At 46.1% G+C, this 16,746-nt stretch overlaps 1 long non-coding RNA gene across 1 annotated transcript; it reads right to left on the minus strand.

Annotated features, from left to right (window-relative positions):
- Positions 1–4,737: 4,737 nt before the first annotated feature.
- Positions 4,738–8,271, minus strand: LOC141026031 (uncharacterized). Its single transcript, XR_012187965.1, has 2 exons — positions 7,160–8,271; positions 4,738–6,352 (listed from the first exon to the last, which is right to left on the minus strand). It is a non-coding gene; the product is annotated as an uncharacterized lncRNA (long non-coding RNA).
- Between the last annotated feature and the right edge of the window lie 8,475 nt (positions 8,272–16,746).

Below are 16,746 nucleotides of genomic sequence, written 5' to 3' on the forward strand. Positions count from 1 at the left end.
GTGTTTCGGGTAGAAGTTCACTAAAAATTGAAGGGAAGGGGAATAGTGAAATGACTCTGTTGTCTGCCTATATTACACTCAAAATGCAATTGCCTTGCCCGCTTGCATCTCCTCTCCCCTTTCCCTCTACCTCGATCCCCTGCCTGCAGCGCTAGGGTTCCTCCAGCAAGCCGTCACCACTGGTCCCATCTGGCCTGGTCCTCGACCATGCTTTGTCCAGCTAGGCTACATGGCCGGCGGGTAGAGCCAAATCTCCCCGACTGCTCCTCCCTCTGGCGCCGCCCCTCATTCTCGTGGTCTCCAGCAGCTGCTCCACTGTGGTCCGTCCAACGCACTACTCCGACAGGCGCCGCACAACTACGACTGATGCCACATTGCGGCAGAAGGCACCTTATTCCCCCTCCCCTCCTCCCAGACCGTGGCCCTGAGGTGCTGTTGAAGGATGAGCTCATCCAACAAGGTGAGGATCTCTGATTTTTTGCCAAATTTTCATTCTGATCCACTATATGATGAGTTGCTATGAGCTGCTTCTGATGCTGCTATATGATGCATTGCTATGAGCTGCTCCTGGTGCTGCTATATGATGAATTGCTATGAGCTGCTGCTGCTATATGATGAATTGCTATGAGCTGCTGCTGCTGCTATATGATGAGTTGCTATAAGTTGCTCCTGCTGCTGCTATATGATGAATTGCTATGAGCTGCTTCTGCTGCTACTATATGATGAATTGCTATGAGCTGCTCCCCCTGCTGCTATATGATGAATTGCTATGAGCTGCTGCTAGTATATGATGAATTGCACACTTCTACTGCTGCTGCTCTATGATGAGTTGCTATGAGCTGCTGCTGCTATATGATGCTTTCAGGTGATGCTGCTATATGATAATAACCAGCCACTTGGACCATCAAATTTCAATAAATAATTGTTCTTCATTTAAATGTGGGTCATGCGTTCTTTGTTTAAATTAGGCAATGTGATCTCTATGGAAGACATTGACCAAAGTAGATTGTGCCAAGTAGATGGTATCTTTGTATTTGCATTTTGAACAAATAGTGATGGTCTGTTTTCCTATCATATTAATTACTGCAGTGGGTTCAATTTGTGATGTTTGCAAGTCAAATTAATTTTCATATGGGTACAAAAATGACAAAATATAATGCAATCTAGACTTTTCACTGATCATACCAAAGATAAGCTAAAAAGGAAGGCAATGAAAAGAACTGGTTGGCTTATTACCTGGAGCTTATATTCACATGTGCTTATTTTCTTAGGATAACTCATAATAATTGTCCCTAAGAAACTTGGCCAATAGAACTGACATAGAAATAACATGTCACGATGATTGCAATGGAGGAGTGACCTACCATAGCACACTGTATAGGCTCACCGCTGCCTCTCCTTTTTTTGCGATGTTCCATCAAATTGCCACATACATCTTGTACTTTTTCATTGTGTAACCCTATCTGCAAGTTGACACGGCTAATTTCAGACATCTCTATATGATAATACATTGCATATCCCTTGCGCATATTTAAACCACCAATTAATGATTGTGTGCGTAGCATAAACTAGCCATGACTCTGTGTGCTGGACTAGCAGGCACTCTAAGGGAGCCTAATGTAGTGCACTGGAATTCCTACATGCCACCTATGATTTTGTGTAATGTACTACCTCTGTTCCTAAATATATGTCTTTGTACAGATTCCAGTATGGGCCACATACAGATGTATATAGATGCATTTTCGAGTGTAGATTCACTCATTTTGCTCTGTATGTAGCCTATAGTGGAATCTCTAGAAAGACTTATATTTAGGAACGGAGGTACGGGGTAGTATCATGTATGACATCTACATATCTAATTTAGCAGCCAGTAGTAGAAATCATTGTCTGCACAAAGGGATTACTGGTCGAAAATCCTAGCAAAGCACGCTGGCAGGCACACAACAATACAAGAGAGAGAGAGACACACACTTACAAGATCATAGCAATGCCTCAGTCCAGGATCTTGGTTGGCCAAGCTGTTAGATCCAGAAGAAACATCATCGTTGTAGTTTTTGCCAGCTGCATAACAGGTAATAGCGACATGTTAGTATATTTGAAGTACATCGGGCAGGTGATGCTGGACGGGTTTAAAGGTGAAGTACCTAGGCCGTGGCGGGTGCTTAGCATCTTGCCAGACGGTGGGAATCAGGTTAGAAACGTCAAGGGTGATGACGCTGGGCTGGTTGTCGGGGTCCGATAAGGAGATCTAGAACTGTTGAGTAGGGTGTTTGTGGAGCGGCTCCGGTAGGGTGGACTACGGTGTGGGCGAAGCGGATCTGTGGCCGTGGACGAGGGCATCAATGAAGCTGCTCCGGTGATTGGGTTAAGGATGGTGTCGATGATGCGGATCTACGGCCGTGGACTGGGTGTCAGAAGCTGCTCCGGTAGGTTGGATGAGGGTGTGACGAAGCGGATCTGTGGCTGTGGACTTGTGAGTTGGCAAAGCGGCCCCGATAGGGTTGAGATTGGTATAGGTGAAGCTACTCCGGTAGGGTTGACGATGGTGTCGGCGAAGCGGCTCCGGTAGGGTTGAGGAAGGTGTCGGCGAAGAGGATCAGAGGCCGTCGACGGGGGCGTCGGTGCGGTGGCTCCGGGGGGTGTGGATGAAGCGTTTCCAGTGGGGAGTACAAATGAGCCGCTGCAGATGCGCTGCGGTTGACGAGAGTACCGGCGAAGCAGATCCGGCACCGTGGACAAGGCCGACACTAAATGGGCTGTGGTACAGTGGTGGATGAGCAGTCTACTTGTTTCTAGTGGAGGTGGGAGGGGTAGATGCGGCCGCAGAAGCAGATCCGACGAGGTGGACGCCGCTGGCAGTGAGTGGGCTCTGGTATGCCGGTGGATGAGCAGTCTAGGGTTTCGAGAGGGGAGGGGTAGAAAGGCCGATGAAGTACGGATGACGTGATGTAATATGCTCTGGTGTTGTGGAGTTAGTCATTTTTGCGGGAGGGGGAGAGGAAATGGGGGTTCCGTGTGGTGGGGGGAACCGGAAGTTACCAAAGCATCCCCGACCTATTATGTAGATGACGGCAGTATTGTAACTGTTGTTCTCCGTGCACCAAGGACAAAAGGGGAATTTCGCATGCTAAAGACTAGGTGGCGGAAATTTTAGAAGGAGGCGGGAGACTTTGCCGCCCGCGGGATCGTTCGTATCCAGTTTCAACTAATTTTGGACCATGCTAGCGGGAAGGTCATGCGAGACTGTGTACACGGGGCACGCGTGAGCAGTTAATAACTGGTGTGAAGTCCACCCCAGAAAAAAGACAATAACTCGGGATGATGCGCCGATAACTTGGACGTTCACACGGGCGCGGCCAATCGTACGGGTGTAGAGGCGCGTTCACAAAAAAGGGATCAAACGCTCAGCCTATGTATTTCTCGTGTAAATAGATAATTTAGTGCCATTGGTTATTTACTTTAAACATAATGCATTGACGTGTTAGTGTAGAGGTGCACAAAAAGAAATGGATATTGTAGTCCCACAAAAGAAATGGATATTGTAGTCCGCTACTTAAAAGTGTTACCTCATATGATTACATAGCCTCCATTTCATAAATTGCGTACCCGTTGAATTCATATATGAATATTACATATATTACTTCATAATAGAACCTTAATTCATCCAAGACTAATGAATTTGAATGCAAGAGTAACAATGGTGCATGTACATGATAGCTACATTGGTTGTTTGAAGAAACATCACTGTAACTTTGGCATGCACAATTGAAAAGGTTTATTTAGATAGAAAAAATGTGATATGTGAGTGTCCAATCTTTATAGCGTTGAATCGATATTGTACCTTTGGCCACGATACGAAGTAGATATTGATTTATGTTCAAGCGATGCACTTCCACGATCGCTAGATAGTGATACGTGAATGAATTGTGGAATCTCTCTCACACGCATACATATCTCATTTGCACGTGGGCATCAGAATCACACACGCGCACTTCATGTATTTCTCTCCCTCCGTCAAGGTTAGAATTTGTCTTTCTACCCCGTCCTATAAGTCTCTCACATAGAAACACACACCCTCTCTCTGTCGAACACACCGACCCCTTTAATTCCGCCCACCCACAGCCACTAATGTCTCAAAGGATAATTATGTCTCTTACACATATGCCTAAGGTTAACTCGAGTTTCAGAACCATATGAATACATACAATGGGATTCTAGCAAAGCACCTTTTGTTTTGAGATTTTGCTGTCCCCCCCCACACACACGCGCGCGCGTAGACATTGTTTACCGCTTCAATTTTTTTGGCACTTGCATCCACACCATTTGTTTATCTCCGTGACGCTTTAAGTATGCCTCGCACACATGCTATCTACCTATCCCTTAATATAGATATGTGTCACACAAACTCCTTCTCCCTAGTAGCAAGATGCCCATGCGTTGCACGGAACATCAAGATGCATTTGTATGAGTAGTTTACCTTGTGGGAGAAAAGGATGAACGAGGGAATGCCTTATTTGCAAATGTGGAGAGGGGTGTGGGTATCTTTTTGGAAAATTGCCATAGTTTCCTTCCTATCCCTCAGATATAAATCAGATGGCCTATATTGCAGGATGGTAGGAACACCATCATCACCAACTCTGTTTTTTATAAGAGTAGAGATATGTAAGTGTAACGCCCACGATGCGGCTATATCTCCCACGTGTCGAGGCACGACTTAGAGGCATAACCGCATTGTGGTTTTGTTGCAAGAAGGGTCATCTTCACACAATCCCATGTAATGAACAAGAATGGGATAAAGAGTTGGCTTATAATCGCGAGTTCACACAATACATAATTAAATCATACATCATTCAAGATACACACATAGGTCCGACTACGGAACCAAAAGAAGAGAAGACAACCCAACTGCTAGATCCCCGATCGTCCCAACTGGGCACCACTACTGATCAAAATGAAAAGAAACAACACAATGAACAGATCTTCTTCGAGCTCCCACTTGAGCTCGGTTGCGTCACCTGCACTGGTATCATCGGCACCTGTAGCTGTTTTGGAAGTATCTGTGAGTCACGAGGACTCAGCAATCTCACACCCGCGAGATCAAGACTATTTAAGCTTATAGGAAAGGATGGTGTAATGAGGTGGAGCTGCAGCAGGCACTAAGCATATATGGTGGCTAACATACGCAAATAAGAGCGAGAAGAGGAGCAACGGAACGGTCGTGAACTAGCAATGATCAAGAAGTGATCCTGAACTCCTACTTACGTCAAACATAACCCAGAAACCGTGTTCACTTCCCGGACTCCCCCGAGAAGAGACCATCACGGCTACACACGCGGTTGATGTGTTTTAATTAAGGTCAAGTGTCAAGTTCTCTACAACCGGATATTAACAAATTCCCATCTGCCACATAACCGCGGGCACGGCTTCCGAAAGATAATACCCTGCAGGGGTGTCCCAACTTAGCCCACTTATAAGCTCTCACGGTCAACGAAGGATATTCCTTCTCCCGGGAAGACCCGATCAGCCTCGGAATCCCGGTTACAAGACATTTCGTCAATGGTAAAACAAGACCAGCAAAGCCGCCTGAATGTGCCGACAAATCCCGATAGGAGCTGCACATATCTCGTTCTCAGGGCACACCGGATTGTCCAAGCTTCCGGTAGGCCAGCCCAGAGTTGCCCCTGGTGGCCACCGGCGACTGACGGGTTGGACCAACACTCAGAGGAGCACTGGCCCGGGGGTTTAAAATAAAGATGACCCTTGAGTCTGCAGAACCCAAGGGAAAAAGGCTTAGGTAGGCAAATGGTAAAACCAAGGTTGGGCCTTGCTGGAGGAGTTTTATTCAAAGCAAACTGTCAAGGGGGTCCCATAAATCACCCAACCGCGTAAGGAACGCAAAATCAAGGAACATAACACCAGTATGACGGAAACTAGGGCGGCAAGAGTGAAACAAAACACCAGGCATAAGGCCGAGCCTTCCACCCTTTACCAAGTATATAGATGCATTAATTAAGATAAGAGATATTGTGATATCCCTACATATCCATGTTCCAACATGGAACAAACTTCATCTTCTCCTGCTACTAGCAACGCTATAAGAGGGGCTGAGCAAAAGCGGGAACATAGCCAAACAATGGTTTGCTAGGACGGGCGACAAAGGTTAGAGGTTCATGGCAATTTGGGAGGCTTGAAAAGCAAGTGGTAGGTAGCGCGACATAGCAATAGAGCGAACAACTAGCAAGCAAAGATAGAAGTGATTTCGAGGGTATGGTCATCTTGCCTGAGATCCTGCAAGGAAGAAGAACGAGTCCATGAAGAAGACAAGCGGGCGTAGTCGAACGAATCCTCACAACTCCGGAACGAAACCGAAGGTAACGCGAGAAGCAAACCGGAAAGAAGCAAACAACACGGTAAACAACCACCACATACACATGGCGTGATGCAAAACAAATATGATGCATGTCCAGTTTAAAGAGGCATGGCATGGCAAAGTGCAACATCCAACACTACAAATTAAGTGGAGCTCAATATGCAACGAGTTGCATATTGACGGAACACCACATCAATTATTTAGTTCTCTCTCGGTTATGTACCCAACAGTATTAAATGTTATTAAACATGGCAAGAGGTGAGGCATATGAAAACTAACTATTTAAGCAAGTTAAATGAGGCCGGAAACAAACAACAACAATTCCGGAAAATCCTCATGTCCATATTTTAGATTTGGTACTGTTCTGCCATAAACGCAATTTTAATGTTGTTAAACAGCAAAATGAAGTGCACCAAGTTAAACTAGGCATTTTTCTACCCCATTTACATATATAATTTATTAAAATCCGAGCTACGGTTATTTAGTTAAGAATTAAATCATTTTAACATGGCATTTATGCAAATTTAAACAACCATCATTTTAAACAATTTTAAACATGGATGAGAGTGGCATATTATTAAACTACACAAAATTCTAAGCATTTTTCCTATATAAATTATTTACAAAAGATGCACGGTTAATAAATTATTAATGCATGAACATCAAGGGTTTTTCTGCAAAACTGTAAATCCTCGGATAATTACTAAAATCGCCGGAGGAAAAGAAACAAGAACTAGGGCGAATCTAACTGGCCCAACAGTGCAACAGGTGATGGCTGGGGCTGCTCACCCATGGGCCAAGCCCAGTCTGTGAGGAGGAGGCCAGGCAGGGAGCGCTGGGTCTTGGAGGCAGCAGGCCGGCTGGCTTGGGAGCGCTGGGCCGAAGCCAGGCTGGGCCGGAGACGTGGCTGCGGTCCACGCAGGCGACGGAAGGGTGCGGTCAACGCAGTCGACGCAGGGGAAGGAGCAGGACTTGGCGCTGGCGTCGTCCTTGATGCAGAGGAAACAGGGCGCGGCGGCACTGGACAGGAAGGCAGCAGCGGGGTGACGGCCGCGACAGGACTTGGCGACGGCGGAAGGAGGTCTGGCGGGGCGCGGGTCTCCAGGGCGTCGGATCCGGCCAGCGTCGAGGGGCTCCGGGCGGCTGGACTCGCCAGCGTCGGGGACGAGGCGTAGGAGAGCAGAGGGTGAAGGCAGACTTGGCGCGACGACGACGAGCGAGCGAGGCCTGGCGAGGGCGGAGCTTGACGGATCCGGCCGCGGGACACCAGTTCCTGGCGGCCGCGTGACGAACTGGAGCTCGGGAGGCATCCATGGCGGCCGTTGGCGACGGGAACCTACGGGAGTTCTCTGTTTCAACGAGACAGAGGGAGAGAGAGGGTGAAACACGGGAGAGAGATGGGGAAGAAAGGGAAGGAGGGCAGGAGAGAGGGCGAGGGAGTCTGGCCTGGCGACTCGGGATCGAGATCATCTCGATGTGGAGGTCGGGGCGCCATGGGGCTGTACGAGCTCGGGGACGGGGCTCATGGCTGACGACGGGAGCGAGGAGTCCCGCGTGTGCTCGGCACAACAGGAGGCGTGGTGGAGCTCGAGGCCGGAGGGCTCGGGCGCAGGAGGGGCTCGGGTTGGCTGGCAGATGATCCCAAGGTGGGAGGAGGCTGCAGGGTTCGGTGGTTGGCTGGGCGAGGGGATCGAGGGAGATCGGGCGAGGGGATCCCGAGGAAGAGGATTTGGTGGAGTGGCGGCGGCAGAGAAAGGATGGATGGGACAAGCCTCCTAAAAACTAGGGTTAGGCTGTTTAAATAGCTAGGTGGACTAGCTTAAGGCAAAACAGGCCCTCCGATCAAAATTGAACGGTCGAGAAAAAGGCTGTGGAGAGTCCAACAAAGAAAACGGTGATGTTTTGTAGATGTTTGGGGATGATCCGAATCCAACGGTGACAACAACCCGGGTCGGGTTTGGGGAAGTTCCGGACGCGCGAGAGGGGTCTATGCACTGCGCAAGGAGGGGTTCGGTGGTTGACGAGAGAGGTTAGTTGGTTTGACCAGAGGGAACCGAAAACACGGTTGATCTCGGAACGGTCAACGAAGACAAGGGGGGAACGCGGCAACTACGAACGAATGCAAATTTTAAAACATGACGGCAACGAAGTGCCGATGCAATGCAAATGATGCGATGATGAATGCAACACACACATAAAACACAGCTGACTCGCAAAACAAGGAAGGCAATCGGAGCGTCGGTCTCGGGGCGTCACAACACTCCACCACTACAAGAGGATCTCGTCCCGAGATCTAGGATGGCACCGGAGAAAAACGGAAAGGGAAGAGGTAAAACAAATTGCTTCTTTGACAAAAGAGTGAAACCAAAGAACCTTGAGAGGTCGCAAAGCTTGTGGAAATGACACAACGGAGATAAGCGAATTGAGAGAACTCCGTAGTAAACGGAAGCAAAGAACACCATGAGAACCTTGAGGTTAAGTGGCACGATAGATATTTAAACCACTCCGGTTAAAACAAGATAGGAAGGAATAAGAGTGATATAATTTGGGCAGCACTCCGACTGAAAATGGAAGGAATTGAACATGATCTTGACAAGATGAGAGGATACTCGATGAATTTAACAACACACTGCCTCCGTAACTAATGAAAGAATGGCACAAGGGGTAAGAAAGATTTCAGGCAGCCCTCCTGTTGAGGAAGGAGACAAAACTTGATAAGATGAGAGAACTCGAAAAGAGGGCACGACACTCCGGTTAAACGGATAAGAAAGGAAAAATTACATGATCTTGACAAAACAAGATGATTGGTCGAAGAGAGCAACATCACAAAACCTCCGGAAACAATGCATAATAGTTAGATAGTTGGAGTGAATAGAACAAAGAGTGAAACCAACATCTCCTACCATAATTGAATTTTAAAGAGCATCCTTACGAAGTACGATTGAACGGAGTTGTTGGAAAACCAACAACGAAAAGAACAAGCTTGTAGTGGGCTTATGGAAACATCTCAACATTATGAGGTGACAACCCGCCACTGACGGAAACAATTGCTTGCTTGAGATCAACGAAGAGATGAAAACTTCTTCCACCAAGAGGAGAAAGAGAAAACTTGATCATTGATAAACTCCACAAATAGCTACATTCCTTAGGGAAGGCTATAGGTGAAATATAACCCAATACAACTCCAACAAAAAGATTGATTGGTTGAAAAGATCTCTTGAACGAAGATAAAATGATGGATTTAAATATGTCACTCTTGAAAACTTTGTGAATCATGAAACCCGAAGGAAAATTACCGAGAATGACATAACACCACCTCAAAAGATAGGGTAGGAAGAATTGCACTTTAGAATGCAAGATGAAGAATGCTTGGACTCCTCAAGACAAAACATGTGTAGAACACCATGTTTATCTTTGAGTATAGCTTGGCGGATCATAACTTCGGGAGAATCTTGAAGAACAATTGAGGAATGAAAAGAATCCTTGATGAACCACCATGTTGATCCTCCATGAAGAACTCCGATAATAAAAGAATGATAGAAAGGAAGAGAAGTTGAAAGAACAAGGTGATCCTTGCAATGATTTAGATGGATCTTTGAAATGATATAATTGAAATAACTTGGAGCTCCGGAAAGAAAATATGAACAACTTGGAACCGAGAATTTGATATCATGAACGAACTCTGGAAGAAGGAATTAATCACTTGGAGGAAACAAGAATAAGAATTACATTACGCGTATCCTTCACCAGTTTAGATTGATGACTAGCAACGGATTTTTTGCCTACTACTTATTCTCGTAGAAAGGATTAAGATAGATATAGCGCAAACTTGGGAAAAGTCTTCAACGATCCGCCGGTAGGATTGAAACAACAAATGAATTGATATGATAACGAGGGAAGAGAAATCTTGAACGAACCACCGTAAGAATTGGAAATGAAAGTAGCAAAAGCACAATTCACCGGGAAGAATTAGAAAAAAATGAATAAAGATACTTGACAGAATATAAATATATGAGAACGAAGAGATCACGAACTGATTAGAGGATATTTGAATGATGCACCGGTAAGATTTGGAGAACGAGAGCTTCATCAATTTAGAATAATTGGAGAACGAAGCTGAAAACTTAGAAGGAAGAAATCTTCTGAAATGATGGCCTTTGGATGATCAAGAAATGAAAACAACTCATGAAATGCTCCGTATGGGTAAGAAAAGAATTCTCACAATCGAAAAACAATTATGAGAGGATGGCATAAGCTAGAACTATGAATCTTCAAGAGAACGGACCAAGATTTAGGAGAAATTCTTCTTCGGTCTTCAAATGTTGAGAAAGACGATGAGAAACACCACCATGAACTGTTGAGGCACTCCGGAATGAAAATTGGAAAGGTTGAACCAATGATGAAAAAAAATTGAAAGATCTTGGAGAAAGACATATGACTGATGAAAAATTCATTCTTACGTCAACTTTGCAATGAATTTGAGAATAACTCCGAAAAGAGTTAGAAGAGTCAGGTAAGATCCTGGAAAAAAGACATGTGGGTTAGGGACCACTCAAAAGAAACACCGTTGAAATGATTACTTGAAAAAGGAGATTGCACCGGTTGAATTAAATGGCTCAAAAGAGATAACAACCTCGAGATAGCTTGAACGGATTGGGAATGGAAATGCGAGTCTCCTGAGATATCTTCAGCACTCCAAAAAACATGAATAGCAAGAGGTGGATGATTAAGAGATACACCGGCATGAGAAAACATTTGAAACAGGGCAAGGAATGTGACCAACATTGAAGGCTTGAATTTAGTCCACCGGAGAAGAAAAAGAATGAAGAATGAAAAACTTGAAGAACATCTTCATGAGAACCACCGGGTAAGAACATTGATTGAAAAGAATGAAGGGACTTCACATGAATAAAATGGATACTTGGTTAGGAAATCTGAGTCCTTAAAGAAAAAGGGTGGGAGGGTGGGAAAACAAAGACAACTTGGGTCGGATGAAACGAACACCGTTGAGAAAAGCTTAGAATTGATCTTGCGAATGTTGGAATGACTGGATGCACTTGAAGAGAAACACGCCGGTTGGAAAAGAATTAACATGACGATCTCGATGATCAAGAAGGATTAGTATTCACAAAGCAATATGAGAACACCGCTTAGAATAAGGTATGGAATCAACACTTGACATTGAAGCAACTCGAATACCACAACTTAAAACAAAACAAAGGATTGGCTCAGGAATAAGCTGGAACAAACATATGATAGAGATTTCGTCCGAAGTTTTCGTGGTGGGGCCCACACGGGCTCGATCGTACAGCACCATCATGTACAAGGCAGTGCACATGACATACGAAGCGTCCCCGAGTCGGCATAGCCAAGGACTCTTTAAGACACTACGAGACCACTGTAAAACTAACCGTGGAAAGGCGGACCACTAGACGTCGAACCCCAATCTCATATCATGCATCTGTCGGAAAGATATCCTAAGAGCTACTTGAATTCCCACTTATAAACTCCCGAAACTTTCTGGTTATGCAATCTGGTGTTGGGGATACAGGGGACACAAAATATATCACCCGAACTAACAATACCTAGATCCAGCTGTATCCATCCGTCAACACATAACCAAGAAACCTTCGGAAATCGTGTACCTCAACCTTCGAAAAACATCCGTTATACGAGTTATGGCAATACTCCCGAACTCCCGCCCCAGTACTGGGTGGCGTCGAGGTGATCTCACCAACAACTGCATAAAAGAGATTTTGATGTCGGTGAAACTCAGGTATTCCAGAACTGCAACGATAAAATTGTGACGACAACACCTCGGAGCTCAACTCCCCGGGACACTGCGACAACCCCTAAATGTCAGGAGGCACCAAGAACAATGTTCTCGTCACAAAACCATCGGAACGATTCTAAGATACCCGCGTGATCCTAAATTTTTTTTAGTGAAATTTGAGGAGAGAAGAGTCAAAACTTCTACGTCAGGAGTCCTCACCAGAGTGACGAAGGGACTGAGGAGTAAAAAGAATCCTACTCTCCGATATATATAATCCTAAGACTCAAAACATCTTTGTTCTAGACTCAACAACGCCAGCGATTCGATCAAGCAGGGGGCTCCTAAGTCGGGGATGGCTCTGATTACCAACTTGTAACGCCCACGATGCGGCTATATCTCCCACGTGTCGAGGCACGACTTAGAGGCATAACCGCATTGTGGTTTTGTCGCAAGAAGGGTCATCTTCACACAATCCCATGTAATGAACAAGAATGGGATAAAGAGTTGGCTTACAATCGCCACATCACACAATACATAATTAAATCATACATCATTCAAGATACACACATAGGTCCGACTACGGAACCAAAAGAAGAGAAGACAACCCAACTGCTAGATCCCCGATCGTCCCAACTGGGCACCACTACTGATCAAAATGAAAAGAAACAACACAACGAACAGATCTTCATCGAGCTCCCACTTGAGCTCGGTTGCATCACCTGCACTGGTATCATCGGCACATGCAGCTGTTTGGGAAGTATCTGTGAGTCACGAGGACTCAGCAATCTCACACCCGCGAGATCAAGACTATTTAAGCTTATAGGAAAGGATGGTGTAATGAGGTGGAGCTGCAGCAGGCACTAAGCATATATGGTGGCTAACATACGCAAATAAGAGCGAGAAGAGGAGCAACGGAATGGTCGTGAACTAGCAATGATCAAGAAGTGATCCTGAACTCCTACTTACGTCAAACATAACCCAGAAACCGTGTTCACTTCCCGGACTCTGCCGAGAAGAGACCATCACGGCTACACACGCGGTTGATGCGTTTTAATTAAGGTCAAGTGTCAAGTTCTCTACAACCGGATATTAACAAATTCCCATCTGCCACATAACCGTGGGCACGGCTTCCGAAAGATAATACCCTGCAGGGGTGTCCCAACTTAGCCCATTATAAGCTCTCACGGTCAACGAAGGATATTCCTTCTCCTGGGAAGACCCGATCAGCCTCGGAATCCCGGTTACAAGACATTTCGTCAATGGTAAAACACGACCAGCAAAGCCGCCCGAATGTGCCGACAAATCCGGATAGGAGCTGCACATATCTCGTTCTCAGGGCACACCGGATTATCCAAGCTTCCGGTAGGCCAGCCCAGAGTTACCCCTGGTGGCCACCGGCGACTGACGGGTTGGACCAACACTCAGAGGAGCACTGGCCCGGGGTTTAAAATAAAGATGACCCTTGAGTCTGCAGAACCCAAGGGAAAAAGGCTTAGGTAGGCAAATGGTAAAACCAAGGTTGGGCCTTGCTGGAGGAGTTTTATTCAAAGCGAACTATCAAGGGGGTCCCATAAATCACCCAACCGCGTAAGGAACGCAAAATCAAGGAACATAACACCGGTATGACGGAAACTAGGGCGGCAAGTGTGGAACAAAACACCAGGCATAAGGCCGAGCCTTCCACCCTTTACCAAGTATATAGATGCATTAATTAAGATAAGAGATATTGTGATATCCCTACATATCCATGTTCCAACATGGAACAAACTTCATCTTCTCCTACTACTAGCAACGCTATAAGAGGGGCTGAGCAAAAGCGGGAACATAGCCAAACAATGGTTTGCTAGGACGGGTGACAAAGGTTAGAGGTTCATGGCAATTTGGGAGGCTTGAAAAGCAAGTGGTAGGTAGCGCAACATAGCAATAGAGCGAACAACTAGCAAGCAAAGATAGAAGTAATTTCGAGGGTATGGTCATCTTGCCTGAGATCCCGCAAGGAAGAAGAACGAGTCCATGAAGAAAACAAGCGGACGTAGTCGAACGAATCCTCACAACTCCGGAACGAAACCGAAGTGTCACGACCGGTTTTTCAATAAAATATTTATTGAGAGACCAATCCCTTTTACGGACCAGTAAAGAAGAATTCCTTCTCAGTGGTAGACAATATCTTGGTCACAGAAAAAGAATACCAGGAGTACTGAATATAATACAAGGTTGAGCGCGGACTGGTCAACAATTTATTACATGCACGCCGAATAAACATAACGGCGGATAGGGTGGCATAACTACTAACTCACGATAACAACGGTGGTGGAAATATCACCGAGAAGTGGGTGATATGAATCCTGAAAACTACAGCTCTTCGAGCGTCGGAGTGAGGCTCGAGGAGACTTATTGCGGGTGGCGGAAGCGTATATGATACAAGTGACCAATATCCAGGATCGCACGGGACTGACTGGGATTCCTCTAGGCGTCGGACTCACTATCAAACTCTTCATCCAAGAGATCGCCTTCGTCAACATCTGGCCAAATAACCAAGCTAGGTGAGTACTATGAAAGTACTCGCAAGACAGTTCGGACATAAGATATAACAAATGTAAACATGAAGCATATGAACAGAATAACAAGTGCGTTCAGACATAGAGACAATAATGTATGGGGAAATAACAGAGAAGTCAGGCGGTAGTCCTCCCGAAATCCAAAATAAATACTGGGTGCCAAACGAGGGTCTGAATGACTCCTCGAGAGGAAACTGCAAGAATAATAATGCCGCAGTCGGGCGTCGGGGCGACACCACATAAAGGGCTTATAACAGGAAATAAAAGACAGTGCGTGCCACAGTCGGACGTCTGAGCGACATCACATAAAGGGCTCATATTGAAAGTAAGAGACAAACATGCCACAGTCGGACGTCTGAGCGACATCACATAAAGGGCTTATATGGAAAGTAAGAGACAAACATGCCGCAGTCGGACGTCTGAGCGACATCACATAAAGGGCTTATATTGAAAGTAAGAGACAAACATGCCGCAGTCGGACGTCTGAGCGACATCGCATAAAGGGCTTATATTCATAACTTAGTAGCTCATGAATCTTAAATCATATCAAGAGAATAATCAGACATGAGATAAACAACAGGGTTAGTCCATCCACAGGAATAACGTTCAGCTAAGTTTACTACTCATGCTCGCTTACCGGAAACAAGAATATACCACGAGGTTACGACATAGACATGGATACGCTGATCACGTTACTGGACCATGGATACGATGACTCGGAAGGATTTGACTCTACAGAGTTTGTAGTTTAACCACAGCCAACGGATTTCAGTAGTCACGGGGACTAGTTCCGTTTACGGTGTTTTGGAAGAAACACGTCTAACCAGTACACACCCATTCAACAATCCGAAGCCAGGAATCACCCTCGGCAACGTTCAAGAAAAACCTTGAGACGGGGAGGCTACAACCTCGCGTAGCATGGGATCAAATTTCTATACGCGCGCTCTAAGGGGTGCCCCCCTCTCGGTCCCAACCGGAAACACCCATGCCCCCTGACCGGATGACTGGCTTTAATCCAGGGCCATGGAACCATCATCCCGGCCCCTCTGTTTGGTGTGTACACGGGAAGAGGTTACCAACTTACTAAACCGCATTCTGGCAGAAAACAAGTGGTAGTACGGAAGGGGGAAGAATGATAACGTGGCTCCGTGCACGTTAACGTTGGAAAGTGTCGGATGACGCAAGGCTGGCATGCTACAACAGTACCACCTTGCTGGCCTTCATGTCACCACATGATTTGGCCATCTCTCATCAGAGATCATCGCAACTGTGGAACATGCGGGTAGTTGCCTCACAAGCAACGAGATACTCACTGATACTCATATGCTACGCACAAACTCTTACGCAAACATGCAAAACACTTATCACATCAAAGGTTCAAACATGCTTGCCTGGTTCGGAGAAGTCGGAGTCTAGCTCGGCGAAGTTCGCAGCTCCGTCACCTCTTCCGGAACCTACGGTATAGCGCAAAGGCATACTAACGTGAAAACCAACGCGTGCATAAAAGTTGTTCCAAAAATTTTCCAAATAAATCCCATAAAAAACTAGACAAAATTATATGACTGTCAGAAAAAGAATCACTCAAAAATCACTTTTTATTAAAAGTTATAAGGGTTTCTGTCCAGGGACTCATCTGTAATGAAACAGAAAAGTTCCAGGGGTTTAACTGAGAAAACAGAAAACGCTTCGGGAAGAAACGCGCCAGCTCAAAGGGAAAACGTATTTGCCCGAAGGCGCCAACAGAAAACGTTTCGACGGAGAAGAGAATAGAGGCTGACAGGGGGGTCCACATGTCAGGTTTAAAAAGTTCGCCGGCGCCCGAAGATTGCGGTGGTCGCCGGCGTCGAACCACGGCGAGACAGGGAGATCGGAGTGTACCAAGAGCTTCAGCGTGTCCTTCCGCGTCGGTGGGTGGTGTACTCGACCGACGGAGAGCACCACGTCGACGGCGACACTTTCTCCGGCGGACGGCGGCTCGGGTGATGGTGGAGAACTCCGGTGGGTGCTGCAAACTCCGAATTGAAGCGCGGGTCAGGAGAGTGGGT

Source organism: Aegilops tauschii, chromosome 6, assembly GCF_002575655.3.
Source record: "Aegilops tauschii subsp. strangulata cultivar AL8/78 chromosome 6, Aet v6.0, whole genome shotgun sequence".
Classification (NCBI taxonomy): domain Eukaryota; kingdom Viridiplantae; phylum Streptophyta; class Magnoliopsida; order Poales; family Poaceae; genus Aegilops; species Aegilops tauschii.